Source organism: Emydura macquarii, unplaced genomic scaffold (genome assembly GCF_026122565.2).
Source record: "Emydura macquarii macquarii isolate MOO-44397 ecotype Brisbane River unplaced genomic scaffold, CSIRO-AGI_Emac_v2 contig_1253, whole genome shotgun sequence".
NCBI lineage: Eukaryota > Metazoa > Chordata > Testudines > Chelidae > Emydura > Emydura macquarii.
The window spans coordinates 102,021,477-102,035,221 of record NW_027131390.1 but is presented as its reverse complement, the minus strand read 5'-3'; positions in this window follow the sequence as shown (position 1 = coordinate 102,035,221).

The following is a 13,745-nucleotide window of genomic DNA, read 5'->3' as shown; positions in this document are numbered from 1 at the left end:
GATATGGATAGGATTTAAGGAGATTTTTAAAGGTATAAATGGGAATTAGGCACCCAACTCCCATTGACTTTCAACATTCAGAGTATTATCCTAGCACCATGTATATATGGGACAACTGGTTACATCTGTAGGGGTGGAACCCATCACCAACACAGTACTATTGACACTTCGGGGCCATCTCCAAGCAGAGCATTCACTGGAACATGATATTGCCAATTAGAAAGGACATGTGTTGTCCTCTTTCCTCCTCCTCCACTGAACAGACTGTAAAAGAACAAACTCACAACCATCTCACAGATCTAACAAGAATATAAGAGAGACCAGGAGGAGCTCTGCCCACCTACGACTGTCTAATTCCAGCCCAAACAATCTGCCTCCCAGTTGTGGAGGAGCAATCAGTGAAGGAATCCGACAGTAAAACAGAGTCAGTGGAGATGCAACTTTGCGCCTCTGGTTCCAGGACTCAGCTAATTACAAAGGACAGTCATAATTAGTACCAGAGGACATGGCCAAGTCTCCCTGAAACAACCGTGGGGAATTTTCAACCCTCACTCCCAACCAAAACCATCTGTGTAACTGGAGAGTGCAAAATGAAACACCTACATGCCAAAAACTTCCATTAAGTCTGCTAGTGTCATTAATCCAGTGGCAATGTGTGACATGCAGGCCTCCGACAGGAACCAGTTAACGAAGGGAAAGCCCCTCTCTTAATCCTCTCCTCCACCCTTCAAAAAAAATGAATTCATGTGCATACAAGAAGGAGATTACCGTTTCCAACCCACTTCCTTTCCAGCACATTCCCTTCTCATTTGTCCCAGGCTGGTGTATTTCAGTAAGATGAGTTGGAAAAGAGGGATCAATTACCAAAACAAAAAAGTATGATTTGGAAGGGCTATTGGGCAGCCATGCCAACGTCGCATGAGTTTGCAAAGGATGGTTGCTGCCGGCTATTCACACTCAGCATGCTTAAGCTTTCTTGTACATGCTCTTTGGTGACTTCCTGCATGGCAACTAGAATACTGAAAAATATATTAGAGGCAACATCATACTTCCAACTGATCCAGATACGTATCATGGAGAGAATAACCTCATGCATGAAAGGCTATAGACTATACTAGATTTCTTTTTCCCCCTAGCTCAATTAAGAAACAAAAAAACAAAAAACACATTATCATCTACCCTGGCGCTCTGTTTTATCATCTTTTTCATGTTCCTGTGGATTTTTTCTCCTTTCCTCTTCATGCTATAGTGATGGAGATGGATTCTCATGAGAAAATAACTGAGTCAACCCAACTTGGCCATTTTTTGTGTATTTCTTCAGCTCACAAGTTCACAGATTGCCATATGGTTGATACTGATACTCAATCACCAGCAGGTATTTTGGGGGTACTTATGGATATCTAAGCAGACTGAGACAGTCAGTCTGAGTTACAATTTTTTTTCCCAACAACCTAATGGTTAATGCAAAGATGCATCACAACTAAAGGAGCATTTTCAAATATTTTAGGTAAACATTTTTTTCCTTCTAAAATTTTTCTACTCATAGGACCATAAAGCCAATAGCATAGAATCTCTCAGATGTCTCTATGTGCTGATGAGCCAGCTATGCTTATCATACCAGATCAGGTTGTGAACTCCTCAAATCTCAGAAGCTTTGGAGGGCCAGGCTGAATGTAGCTGAAAGACAAACAGGATGTGGCTGAAAAAAGTGATGCAAGGAATTCAGAGGTGATTGATACTGGAAGTTACATTTTTTGGATGCAACTAGAACTCAGGTCCCAGCTCCTAGCTGTTATAAAGATAATATAGGAGCAAAGAGAAGACAAAATTGAACTTGAAAGCGGGCCATCTGGCTTCTATCTCAGTTCTGCCACAGATATCCCATGTGGTCTCTCTTCGCTTCAGTTCTCAATCTGTAAAATGGGATAAAGGATGGGAGAAAAGAAGAAGTATCTGTCTTGTCTAAGAGAAAGCACATCGGGCCACCAACGGTCTCTTATGATGATGAGTGTATATGGTGCATAACGCAATGAGGTCCCAAGCTTGGTTTCTACTACAGTAATAATAATTATAAATAATAAAGGTCTGAAGATTTTAGGCTGATATTGCTCAAGGGGCAGAGTTAAGGTAGTTTTGGTACTGCACTATGTTTGCATAGGAGTGTGATGAATGCTGCACATGTGCATAGGACTGGGCTGAATGAAGGTTGTGCTTTCCACAACTTTTCACTGGTGGATTGCTGTGCAGTGTGTTGGACATAAACATATTCATAATTAAGTTAAGACCTGGGTTGATGGCGGATGTACTTTTGCAACCTTAACTGTTACGCAAGATAGCATTTTGTATTGGGACGTGCACGTGAAAGTTTCTAATGTGCTAGATAAATGTACATCATCATTTAATATGGCGACTTTTCAATTCATGAAATGTTATAGTTTGCTGCACATCTTACAAATTTTCATATTTCCCATAATACTTTATTTTAAATCTTTAATTCTTTGTTTAATAAGGATCGTCTCCAAAAGAGAATGAAATAGTCTAGAGCAGCGGTTCTCAACGGGGACTTGCAGCGGGTGGGGGTGGGGGGGGGGGGGGGGGGGGGGGGGGGGGGGGCGACACGATGGACACGACACACGGACGACAACGACTTTTGGCGGCGGATTCGAAGCACCACCGGTGGTACACGTACCAACGGTTGAGAACCGCTGGTCTAGAGGAATACAGATAACAATTAATAATTTTCAAGAATAATCCCCAGTGGATTCCAGTTACATAAACCAATAAACTAATGAGTTTTAAAATGGACAAGGCAATCCACCAATGAAACACGTTTTAGTCTGGGAATTTAAACATATTAGTGTCCCCACACAGAGATTTAACTTTTCCTTTTACATCCTAAATAATTCTTAAGACTGTTCAGAAAAATAACCTTTACCGCTTCAGAAACAATGAACATCTAAAGCAATGGGTTTCCCATTATTTTGGTTACTCATATGGCTTTGTTAATGTCAGAAATGATTTCATTTCTAATCTAGATTTATGGGAAAACAATAAAAATAACCTTCATATCCGTGGTTAGAATCCCCTTGACTATCTGAGACCACCAAAATGAAACTCCTAAAAGAAAAATTGAGACGTCTACATCACGTAAAATAAGCTGTATGTTTTATTCAATTAGTAAACATGTCTTACACTAACTGTTATTTATCCCACCTTCCTGTCAAATAACCTAGTCATAAATCCATCAGCACTGAGTCACCATTGTGTCCCTCTAGGGTGCAAATGTAATTAAAACCTCAAAGCCACTTAGAGCTGTTGTTTTTTCCTATTAAAAAGGCTACCAAGGTTAGAGTCAAATGCACTACGATATTAGATCAGTCTGACATTCGTGACAGCTTTATCTCATGAAAGAGCCTCTGGTAAGTCTGTGGGCAAATGTCTGGCTTCTGATTTGCATTGACTTGCACTACACATACATTCAGAATGCTTGGTCTTGGAGGATCAGAGGAGATGCACCTTTGGTAGAAAATAATGTGAAAATCACGTAACAGTGTTTAACGTCTGGTGCTTAGCTACAGCAACTCTCATCAATCAGTTTATATTCTACTTCCCATTGGTGGTTTTTTTTATTGCTCTATCTTCCCCTCCATTATTGCTGTTCAATGAAGTAAGTACAACAGATGAAATGTTAAAACGATTAAAGACTATCAACTGCAAAAAGTATGTGAAAATAACATTAAGAGTCTGACTTAAGCATAGGAAACGAATCATGCAGATGACATCCTACAGCAATTCAACAGCTTGGAATCACAAAAGAAAGAAAAAGAAAAATCATCATCCACAACCATTTAGTATAGGAAGCGAAGAGTAACTTATGTAACTGATCAATAGAGGTTATTTGTATTTCATCCTTTCAGTTGCACTATTGGGGATGGTTGAAGCTTTTAAAACAAAACAAAAATCAGGCCCTTGGTGTCTCCCAGAACATAAGCAACTACAGCCAAGAAATAAGTAGGTTTGTGATCCTACCTGTGCAATAATGTACTCCTTGTACCACAGGCAGCAGTATGAAATTGGCAGCAGTGTGAAATTGACTAGTACACCACAGGCCAACATGCACTTCAATTTGCAATCCTAATCGGTTTCCCTCTGCTGAAAGTGCTGAGTGCAAATGGATTTGTCCATATAACCATAGCCAAAGCCCTTGAAATTCTGCACCCTTCACAGGCCTTTCTACAGCAAGTACTCCCTTGAAATGGCAGCAACAACCACCACCCACATTTGTGCACATATGGAATCAACTAAGAATTCTAGGAGTCCTGTCATCAACCAACCAAACAACAAACAGTACATCAACCTTCTTTGAAAATTCCTTTTTCATAATGCTTTACTTCCCACAGTATTATTCATGGGATATTAAATCTCTCTTGAATCATGAAATCACCAGTCTGGATAACTGACACTGTCTAAGTGATGTCAGATTTGGCAATGTTTACCATCAGATACTATCCACTCAGTATATTTAAGAATGATGCTGACATCCTACATATTGAAATTTTGCAGTTAAGACAGCTCTATCAATTCCACATGACTTTTCCTATTCTGCAATCAGTGCGCAAGGAATCATGAAACTGAAGATAGCCAAGTGGTCTGGTTGTAACATCATCATCATCATATCATTCTGACTGTCAGCTGTCCTGATCAAAACATGAGGGAAGCAAAATGCCCTGATCTTTCAATACACAACAGAGATAAAACTAGAACTAATCTGGCTAACAATAGGAAAAATATATACATATTTTTATTCAAATGCTAAAGCAAATTTCAATTCAACCATGTTCACAACCCTTCGGTATTCAATTACCATGACTATTTAGAGCAAGAGCTTTAAGTGTATTTTAAGCCAAAATACACTGAAATTCCCTGAAAGTTAATTTCAGATTGTATATTTGATTTAATATTTGCAGTTCAAATTGTTTTGATTATTTACATAATTCATCCAATCAAATAATAGAAACAATGCCATAATACTTGTAAGAAACAAATATAGTGCAAACTGAGAATATTTGCAATTTGCATACCATCAACAGATCTGAAATTATTCATGCTTGAATAATGATATATAAATAATTGCAGTCTGTTTGTGAACATTCAGAAACAGAAAAAAATAAAAGGGTGAAATTTGCCAAATAAGTTGTTCATTATGAATCACTCACACCCAGCTCTAAATCAAATGCTTTCAACAGGAAACATTACTTTAAAATAAACTAATCAGAGACGAATAAAAAGATACAGATCCTGCAATACAAATAGACAAAATGTTCGGAGCAAACAGAAACTGCACTTAATTCATCATTTGGATGAAACCTGTAAATCTAGTGTCTATTCTAAAGCGGCTCAAAGGTTCAGTTTTCTTCAATTCTCAACTCCTTTGAAGCTTGGAAAAACATCTCTGCTATGTGAAGAGCATTGGGATTCCAACACATAAAACAAAGGGCATGAAGGCTCGTCATGCTACACAATCACCATGACTCCACCACTTACTAGAGCTGTGCCAGTGAGTGTACAAATAGCCTTTTCACAAGCACTTGACGCTGGCCTAACTCTGCTCCCATTAAGTCAATTGGAGTTTTACCATTGACTTCACTGGCCACAAAGTTAGGCCAATGTTGAGCACTGTTGAAAATCCCACCAAATAGCCATATTCACAGAAGCTATAGAGAGGCAAAACTCCACTACCTACATGTCACTAACAGTGAATTTGCCCACAGTTGCTGAAAACAAAATCCTTGCCTATATTACAGAATTTTGCTTCATTTGAATCATCCTTTCTTTCTACTCTTTCACTATGTTTGTTAGCTGACACAATGCAGATGCAACTTAGCAGTCAGCGTGGACCAAGATAAGCGACATTCTGTACAGGTTGGCCTGGCAGCAGAGTTTAATCACTCTTAGCCAACACGATACAGCCACAACATATCCTGATCTTTCCTGATCAGTCAACATTGTGTCACTTAACTTGATTCTCCACAGTCATATTCCAACATGGTACAATTCTGTAAGGTAGCCAAGGTGATGGAAAAAACCACAACTAACACACACCATTTTATATATATGTAAAGCCCTCATGCTTCAGGGTCTTAGCCAACCTCTAACTGGAAGGGTTAGGAAGAAACTTCCTTTATGATCCTGGTTGGGATTTCCTGCATGTTCCTCAGAGGCATCTGGCATAGGCCAATGTCAGACACAAGATATAAGAATATAGGGATTGCTGGTCTGATCCAGTATGACACTTCCTATGCTCCTAATAAGTAACAAGAGCTGCAAGTGTATCTCCAAAGCACAACTTAAAAATACACTCCTAATGGTTTTGCCTGTAGCATTATGAAATCCCATAGGGACACGACACCCACAAGAAGGACATAGTATGGTCAGATAATCAGTTTCCTGTTTAGGAATAGAGCGATCTTCAGAAATGTAAGTGTAAAAAATAAGTGTTGGTGCAAGGCATAACCATGCTCTCTTTGCCATCCAAATTATGTTGCATCATTTATGAACAAATGTTTCGTATAGCTAGCACTGGAAAGCCAATATAACTTCAGAAGCACAGATTCTAACCTATTCTGCCTCATGTATTACAAGGAAAATTTCCAGCTAAGTTCTGGATCCAGCATCTTTATTGTAATTGATGATGCATGAAGCAAGAACAATGCTTGTTTTTTCCACAGACCAGGTGGACCTTGGAGTGCTTGTTTTGACTTGAAAACTTACTGGATTAAGTGCTTAAACCATGCATGAGGAATAAAGGAGGAACATTAAGGCATCTTTTCTGTTGAGTTGCTTTTCCAATCTAGATCACTCTTTAATGTTCATTACAGTCAAAACATATAACTGAGATAGGTCTAACCATCTCACAGCCAAAGATGAGTCAAGATAACAAGGATTGTTTAAGAAGGTAGAGGCCATCAGCTAAAATGGGAGAAAATAAGTATAAAAAATACAAGGCTAGAGAGACAAACTAAATAAAAATAAAATTCACTGAAGGAAATCTATACACAACACAAATTTTTTATTAGCTTTAAAAGTAGACTGTGATGCTGTAATCCTAGCCTATGGCAGCATAATGTGCAATAACCCATAGTTCATACAAGTGAAAGTCATTTAGAGGTGGGATGGGGACAGCAACCTGTTAAATGAAAAACCAAAAGATTTAGACAAATAGGCAAGAGCTAGATCTTAAAATCAACCTGTCACTTTATTGGAAATCAATTTAGCTCCCTTAGGACATGAATAACATAATGGAAAGACTTAGATCTGGAAAAGTGTATTGCTACTGAATTCTATCTGAGAGGTAAATATTAAAGGGCAGCTACTGGCAGCTATGCAGAACAAAAATGGTACTGTATAAATCACACCTAGTTGGAACAAACGGATAGATCAAGTTTCTGCACTAGACCTGGGTCTACAAACCCTTACTCAGATCAGTAGTCCTTAATCACATGATTAGTTTAGAAGCCTCTCTGACTTAGTATCTATCTTCAACACCATCCTCTTCTTCACACTAGAATCTTTGGCTTCCCCCTTTGGAACCATGCTCATCTTTTCCTTTCCCCACCATCTGCCTCTGTGCTATACCCCATACAGATGCTGTCCCCTCATCTGGTACCTGTGCAACCTCTCCCCCCTGCTTCAAACCCACCTTTCCAATAGTCCCCTCAGCCACTCTCTCATTAGTTCCCTTTCAAAGGTAGCAAAATATAACTACAAAAAGCAACACATTGACCTCACATACTGCGGTCTGTGCCATTCAAGTCATTTCCTTGAATTCTTTCCTTCCTTCATCCCCCTTGCTGGTTTATACTCCCTCTCTCCTGCCCAGCAATACATCTTGTCACAATCATTTCATTTGCAAATGCTGAGATTTACACAGCTATGGCCAAGATTTTCAGAAGTGCCACTGACTTGGAAAACCTCTGTTTTTGGGTGTCCAACTTGAGACTCTTTGTCTTGGGTCTACACTATGAACTTATGTTGGTATAACTATGTCACTCAGGAGTGTGGAAAATCCACACCCCTGTGCAATGCAGTTATACCGACCTAGCCCCTGGTGTAGACAGCGCTATGTCAACAGGAGGGCTTCTCCCGTCTATAGAGCTACTGCCTCTAGGAGAAGCGGAGTACCTACACTGGCTGGAGAAGCTCTCCCATCAGTGCAGGTGGCGAATTCACTGAAGCTCTGGAGCAGCTGTGTTGCTGCAGTGTTGTGTGTGTAGACAAGCATTTAAAGGGGCCTGATACACAAGAAGTGCTGAGCATCCACACGCAAAAAATCATGTCAGTTTTAAATGCCTTAAGTTGGGAATGGGTGTGGGTGGGGGTGAGGGGGAAAGGCATCCAAAAATCACTCGTCGCTTTTGTAAATCTTGGCCTATGTGAAGCACAAGAAACACCTACGGCACTATATACCAATATTAAATGCCGATGGCCTTGGTGGCTTCAATGAAAGAACTCACGTAAGGGTTTGCAGAGGTCTACATTCCTTATCTGACAGTTTGTAAAGACCTTACAATAGCGTAGGAAGAAGCCACCTTAAAAGCCGCTGTTATGTGACATCCATGGACAAAACACAAGTCCCAGAATAGGCAGAAATGGTGCTGTGGTCAGGAACAGACCAGATACCAACTGCTCTCCAAGTGCACTGGTGCTCCTGGGACTAACACACTTTAGGCTTACGGCACATTTTACCACTGAAAACAAAGCTCAGATGTGGATCACAAGATAAATCCAATTATCATAAATAGAGATCATTTGAATCGTTCTTTTAATGTCACAAAAGCACAGCTTCTAACCATCCTCCAGCCAATAGCAGCACTGTCTCACCTAGAAAAGGAGAGAATACATCAAAAGTAAAATAAATTGACTTTCATCCTAATTCCACATGCAATTGACAACTGCTAATCTGACAGCAGAGCCCTTGCCAACTGAATAGGGCACTGGAGAGGGACTCAGACACACTGGGTTCTATTCCCGGCCCTGGCACTGGTCTGCTGGGTGAACTTGGGCAAGTCTCTGTGCGTCAGTTTCCTCAACTGTAAAATGGGGTTAATGATACTGAACTCCTTTGTAAAGCGCTTTGAGATCTACTGATTAAAAGAGCTAGGCAGATTTGCCACTGCCCTTTACACACTGTGGCTTGCTCATTCTAGTAGGAGGCTCCGCAACAGCAACAGCAGAACTTCAGAGAAGGTGCTCATGCTTTATTAGATTTTTTGGCAACAGAAGATCAAGGGGAATATTCAGAAGTGCCCTTAACGAAAGAGTGTGGGATTAGGATGAGCTACTGTGCTCCAACCTAATGGGCTGACTAGGAGCTGCCACTTCCTCCCTGTCAAGAATAAAACTGCAGATGTTACTCAGAAACCAAGGTTACATCCCTCTAATTCCTCTCCAGCCTAAAAACAAAAGCGATCTTACCTCTCTGGACCACTCTGGCTACAGATTTGTGCTGGAGCCTCCAAATGGCAACAAGTCTGCGCTTTCCATCTGCAGCTGGACAACAAGTCCATCTGCACCAGAATGATCCCCAAGGGCAAGGTTCTTTCTTGGCTTTCGCCTTTCCCCTCTAGTGACAGATCACCCCTCTCCTCCCCATCCTTGGCAACTAGGAGTTAGTCTGTAAGGACAAAAGGCAGGAATTTCTAAGTAAGGAGAAAGTGTGGGCAGTAGGACGATTTGCTCCAGTCCAGAGAGACACACAAGTGACCTCACCTTGCCTTTCTAGAGTTGCTGTGAACGTTTTCCTCTCCCAGTGCAGCAACAGCCTAGCACATGCTGAACAATGGGATCTAACTGCCTATCATGCTGACAAGCATTGTCTCATAGTTTATTTGTACTCCCTGCCTGTCTGCATCCATCTGTTGTCTCTGATTGTAAGCTCCTTGGGGCAGGGACCACCTTTTTGTTCTGTCTTTGTACAGCATGTAGCACATTAGGGTCCTGGTCCATGACTAGGGTTCCTGGATGCTACAGTAATACAAATGATCACCACCACCACCTCAGCTCACCAGTCTACCAAGTTAGAGCTTGTGTGTAGGTAGCCAAAGCTTCATTTCACTTGACTAGTTTAAAACACTAATTCAGCTCAGCTCACTAATTCTGGAACCCAGACTCATTCCACTGGCAGCAGGAAATAAGCATGTCAGTAGCTAGACAGTCACAAGCAGACGATTCAGGTTCTAAACTCAAGATCTACAAAGTGTCATTTTGACTCTTTCCCCCGTGGCTACTAGCTAGAGTAGCTTTAGTTCAGAGGCCTGGACTTCTTAAAGTGTGATGAGATTCCCTTAATACTCATGCTGGAAGGCACCTTCACACTCATCCTTGCCCTTTTTGGCAGGAAACAGCTCTTCAGATAGCCTGACTATTTAATAAAGGAAATTCCTCCGAGAGCCTTTGCAACGAACGTACTAAACAGAGTGTATAAGTCCACTAACAGAGCTGCTATGACACCAGCTACTCTTTGGGTCACTGCATGGTATTTCTACAGGATGGATGTAGTTGAGCAAAAGGCGCAATTTATTAGCCATGGGCTTGGTCCCATATCTGGACATCCCTCACTTTGGATCTGAACTTTTGCAGCTCAGGCCTCTCACTAGTGCGTCTATGGCACATACAGTCACATGCCTTAGACCTCCGCCACCTAGACAGACACGTAGACCCACATTCTCTGCAGAAGTCAACAGAGATGCATCGATTTACACCAGGAGAGAATTTGGTCAATACAGCTCCACATTACATGCTTAAACCAACTTGCCAGTCAGATCTCTGTCTGTCTTAGGTACTTATATGGTCCTCATTACCCTAGTGTCTGAGCCTCTCGCAATCATTGCAATGTACTTACTCTAACACCACTCCTGTGAGATATGTCTCATCTCCAGTTTACAGATGGAAGAACGGAGGCAGAGAGATGCCATGTGACATGTCCAAGATCAGACAGGATGTCCACGACAGAGCAGGAAACTGAGCCCAGGTCTCCCAGGTCCTACACTAGCATCCTCACCCCAGGATCATCCTTCCCCTCAAAGATCACTGCTCCATCATTGCATCCTTGTTCACAGCCCTGTCAACTTTTAATGTAGCAGAGACTGATTCCTCAAACTGCCCTCACCCACTCCTCACCTGGAACTGTGTGTTGGCTCTAGCACCTTTTCTAATCCTTGCAGCATACGTTTCCCAGAGGCTGCAGAGCCTGACAAAGAGGTGAGAAAAGGAATCACTACAGCCTGATGAGGGTTACAGGCAGGCATGGGAGCTGCCAGATATATGCGTTTTGTGGGCATGGGGATCTGATGTTGCTTTGCACATGGCCATTCAAAGCCTAGAACTAGGCCTGAGTACATTCACAGGCTATTCGGTTGGGAAACTTAGCTAATGAAGACCTATCGGAAAATCTTTTCCACCTCGCTGTGTCTCATTCGGAGGAGAGAGACATTAAGCCAAGGTCCTGATTGTCTGGCCATTAAAGAACCCATGGTGCCTTTCTCACAGGAAGTGTTGTCAACTCCAGAGTCCTGTCCACATTGCAAATACGATAGAGCAGTGTTTCTCAATTAAATTTGGCCACAGAACCCTTTTGAACTCCATAAATAATTGCGGAACCCCCCAAACTCTTAGCAGTCTTCAAATGTCGAAATAAGCAAAGGTCAGCATTTCTCACTTAAATTACACTTACACTGGATACCCTCCACCGGAAAATCCGAGACATCTTCCCTTTTTCGGTGGCGCAGAGAACAGCTGATCGGCGGCGCAGAGAACAGCTGCTCGCGGAACCCTGTTAGGGTTCCGCGGAACTCCAGTTGAGAAACACTGTGATAGAGGATATTCTCTCTACATACACTTCCCCCTGCCGCATCAGCTCTACACAACATACTTCACTTCCTATCCTAAATTACTAGGGAGGGTTGGCCTCCCTCTTCTGCATTTCAGTACTTAAATGATTCCTAAATAATTATACATTATAGTCCATAATCTGCTATGAGGCCCTTGTGTAGTAAGAAAGCCATATTAATGCCAGTTCCCTTTAATCATGGATCCAAACTGCAGACTGCCCCAGCAAACCTAACACTGCCAAATCCAAATATTTGTCATTTAAACAACAAGGAGCTGCACTCCAAGTATTAGTCCATAAAGCAGGGGAGAGATTAAACCTTTGGAACTGTATTCATAAAGGAAATGCCAATGCAACCGTAATTGTAACAGCAGAGTCCTGAGGTTGTGAGATAGTGATGTCAGCCTTCAGACTTTCAAACCAGCTGAGCAGTAATTTCTACTTGCTTAACAAAAATAGAGAAACTTCTTCCCCCCCGTGTCAGGAGACCAGCCTGAGTGTTTTCACATACGCCCACATTTGTCTCTCTGTGCATTACATTACAGAAACATTTCTTTTTGCTCTCTTCAGGCGCTGTGTTCCAAAGCTCTTCTGACAACAGTGAATTAAATTCCCAGTACTGAGTTAATACATGTAGTCAACTCGTAGGCAATCATCAATCCCACATAAAGTCCTGAACCTTTTATAGAAGCCTTAATAAGTGTCGTAATGAAAATGATCAGCGCAAGTCTATTATACTAAGGGTGACATTCACTCCCCCTCCACCCTCAGATTGCCCAGGCGCTTTCCGCAGAAACCTTTAATGTGCATTATAAGCCATGCCACAGTGAAGATGACATCTCACATCCCACGCTGCACCCAGCGTGTGCACCCACAGCTTACCCAGCCACTCTCTGCAGGGCCTTGTTACCATGTGCATTGTGAGCCTCCCCAGGGGTACCTAGAGTCGTCAGGCACCTCACCACCACTTGCCCTTAGTGTGAGGAAGTCTTGTCTGAGCCGTCTGTAGATCAGCTCCCTGAAACCACCAGCCTCTGGCACCACAAGCACTGACTTCCAGGCCTCGCTCCCTGGTGTGAAAGGGACACACCAACTCCCAAGTCCTTGGTGCGTTCCCTGTAAAGTCCAGCCCCTTATCCACCGAACACTGACAGAATTGCCAGGCCCACTGTTCCAAAAAGAACAGTACCCACCACCACCTTCAACTCAGGATCAGCACGTGTCTTCCCACCCCAGCACTTAGACATATTTACCGCGAAAACCAGAATAACTTTACCAGGGAAGAACCGAGATTCCAGTGACAGTGAGTCGGAATATTGGAAACAGATGGTTATATATCAAACAAAATCGTACCATCCTTTCTAGGCACTAAACCTAGCTTAGAACAGTGTGCACAGACTTTTCCAGCCACGCTCACCCCTTACCAGTAATAGAATCTGTTCCTGCCCCCCTCCACTACTGCACAGCCAACACTTCCTCAGCAGAGGAGCTTGGACTGAAGGCAGAGCTGGGGGCAGAACTGGGGCTGGGGCTAGAGGCAGAGCTAGTCTGGGGGCAGAGGGGGAATGAGGGAAGAGCTCGGCTGGGAGCGGAGCGGAGTTTAGCTGGGGCTGCGGGTGGAGCGGGGTTGGAGGTGGAGTTGGCCTGGGGGTGGATCCGGCCTGAAGGCAGAGCTGGGCCTGGAGGTGGTGCTGGACTGGGGCTGACCAGGGTTGGAGGCGGCGTTGGTCTGGGGGTGGAGCAGGGCTGGAAGTGTGGCACTCCTGCCCCACGCCGCATGGGGACTTGCCCTGGCTCCCATTCCACGTCCCCCCAAATGTTCCTCCGTGACCCCTAGGGGGGCATGCCCCACAGTTTG